Source organism: Triturus cristatus, chromosome 6, assembly GCF_964204655.1.
Source record: "Triturus cristatus chromosome 6, aTriCri1.1, whole genome shotgun sequence".
Taxonomy (NCBI): Eukaryota; Metazoa; Chordata; class Amphibia; order Caudata; family Salamandridae; genus Triturus; species Triturus cristatus.
The window spans coordinates 1223879915-1223882639 of NC_140589.1; the positions used below are offsets into that span (position 1 = coordinate 1223879915).

Genomic DNA, 2725 nt, shown 5'->3' on the forward strand with positions numbered 1-2725 from the left:
TGTTAGACTCCTTAGTCCGTGTTTCAAGACTGATCGGGTGGGTAACCGACATCTCCGCAGACCCCTGGCGCCCAGCGTGGGCCTCCCCGCCCGGCGGCGTGATGTGGTCGGGGCGCACTGAGAACAGTCCGCCCCAGTTGACAGTCGCGCCGGGAGCAGGGGGCCCCGTCCCCCTTTCCCCGCCCCGGCGCACCCCGAGGGGTGGCCGGGAACAGGTGCCTGGAGGAGGGCGCGGAGGCGGACAAATCTCCCTCAGCCCCATGGACACGGCGAAGCTGCTGCCGGGGGGGAGCCTTCCCAGCCGACCCGGAGCATGTCGCGGCGCACCGCCGCGGAGGAAATGCGCCCTGCGGGGGCCAGGTAGGGCCCGGGCACCAGTCCCGCGGAGGGGATCTGGAACTCCCGGGCAACTGACCTTCCCGCCCTGTTGAATCGGCCGGATGGACAGCACGGACCCCACCCGTTTACCTCTCGACGGTTTCACGCATTCTTCAACTCTCTTCAAAGTTCTTTTCAACTTTCCGTTACGGTGCTTGTTGGCTATCGGTCTCGCACCCGTATTTAGCCTAAGATGGAGTTTACCACCCGCTTTGGGCTGCATTCCCAAGCAACCCGACTCCGAGAAGACCCGATCCCTGCGCGCTGGGGGCCACTACCAGCCTAACAACGTCCGCGGGGTGAGCCTCGATCAGAAGGACTTGGGCCCCCTGAGCGACGCTGGGGAGTCGGTCTTGTGTATGCCACATTTCCCGAGCCCGCCGTCGGGCGGGGATTTGGCACTGGGCTCTTCCCTCTTCACTCGTCGTTACTGGGGAAATCCTGGTTAGTTTCTTTTCCTCCGCTTAGTAATATGCTTATATTCAGCGGGTCGCCATGTCTGATCTGAGGTCGTAGTTGGAAAAAAACACCGAAGCGTCGGGGAAGAGCCGCCGGGGAGAGGCTAGGCCCCAGCTAGAGCAGGAGCCTGGCGTCCCGGCAGCGCACGCGCGCTCTTGCCCCGGATCGGATCTAGAGTGGTTTCGCCCTCCCCAGGAAGAAGGGCACGGAGGTGCACGCCCGAGGCGTGAGCGCGCGGGCACCCGGTGGGATACCACAGACAGCCACGGGTGGCACGCAGCCAGGCACCCCAGGACGGGCCCGGGGCAGACCGGTCACCAGACCCCTTCTCGGGGCCGGCTGCGTGACTCTGCCACAGGCAATCAGGGGTCAGACCTTGTGGGGGGACGAAGGTAAGCGGTACTAAACCTGCGACGGCCCCAGCCGTGTCTCGGGGAAGCCCCGGGGTGATTGACGATCGAGCGACCCTCAGACAGGTATAGCCCCAGGAGGAACCCGAGACCGCAAGGTGCGTTCGAAGTGTCGATGATCAATGTGTCCTGCAATTCACACTAATTCTCGCAGCTTTCTGCGTTCTTCATCGACACTCGAGCCGAGTGATCCACCGCCAAGAGTCACAGGCAACTTTTCGAAAACGTTCGCCCACCTGCGGGCACAGGAGAGGCAGGAGGAAGATGATGCTGTCCGTCGACCGCCTGCGCGGTGAGACGGCTCAGGCGCCCCGTTCAAGGCTTCCCCTCTGGGAGTCAGACTGCACCGTTGGGAGCAAAAAAACATTACCAGGCGCTCGGCCTGGGAGTCCCCCCCCCACCAACCGACCCGCGGGCGACAAAGGGGGCTCCCAGTGCGACAGGAGCAGGCAGCCCCGCAGCCGCCGGTCCCTCCCAGAGTAACCGGAGGGACCACACAAGTCTTCAAACCCCTCGGCCCGGCCGCACGGGACTGGGTCGAACCGGTTACCTGGCAACGAGGGAGGGTCGATCCACATGCACGTCAGCCACCCGTTGACGGGCGGCCCGAGCCATGCCGGCAGGCTGGCTTTTTTCACCCCACCCCACCCTTGCCCGGGTCAGAGGCGCCGGAAGGGAAGAGCCTGGCGGCTCCCCATCCCGCACGCCTCCCACGAGAGGAGCCGGAGTCCCCTCGCAGGCCCTCGGCCTCTTCTCTTTTAGGTCATCCTGCAGCGCAAGAAGGGCCACTCCTCGGTCGCCCAGGTCCCGGTGGGGCCGGAAGGTGGGCGCCGGAGGGCCCATCCGGCAGCAGGGCCTTTCGAGGGGGGTGGTACCAGCCCAATGATGCACTGCCATTCGGTTTCCCCCCACCACGGGGGTCATGCTGAGTGAGCTTGGGTTCCATCTCGGGAGGGCCTACCTCTGTGACTCTCCCAGAGAGGGACAGGCGACGGGGGCCGCCCCCAGTCCCCGGTCCCTTGTGTGTCGGTCAGGTCCACCCCGGTGGAAGAGGCCCGGTCCTCACCCGAGCGCCCCATGCAGCCACAAACCGCTCTGCCGGCCTGGGCGCGCCAAGGCATGGCCGGGCCCTGTGCCTACAGTGTGTGCTTGCAGGAGGCAGCCGAGGGCTTCGGGCTGTCGCCGTCGGTCGCTGGGGCCGCTCTGCCGTAAATGATCCTTCCGCAGGTTCTCCTACGGAAACCTTGTTACGACTTTTACTTCCTCTAGATAGTCAAATTTGATTGTCTTCTCTGCGCTCCTCCAGGGCCGTTGCCGACCCCGAACAACGGCCCAGCCCCGGACATCTAAGGGCATCACAGACCTGTTATTGCTCGATCTCGTGTGTCTGAATGCCACTTGTCTCTCTAAGAAGTTGGATGCCGACCGCTGGGGGTCGCATAACTAGTTAGCATGGAGGAGTCTCGTTCGTTAACGGA

The 2725-nt window shown here is 64.4% G+C and overlaps 2 non-coding genes across 2 annotated transcripts in view; both read right to left on the reverse strand.

The window, feature by feature from the left end:
- The window catches only part of LOC146821203 (28S ribosomal RNA), a 3736-nt gene extending 2845 nt beyond the window's left edge, over positions 1-891 (reverse strand). Inside the window, exon 1 of the ribosomal RNA XR_014965077.1 lies at positions 1-891. This exon is cut by the window's left edge and continues 2845 nt beyond it. This is a non-coding gene — a ribosomal RNA (28S ribosomal RNA).
- Positions 892-1299: 408 nt separating this feature from the next.
- Positions 1300-1453, reverse strand: LOC146821204 (5.8S ribosomal RNA). The gene has a single exon (XR_014965300.1). It is a non-coding gene; the product is annotated as a 5.8S ribosomal RNA (ribosomal RNA).
- Positions 1454-2725: the final 1272 nt, after the last annotated feature.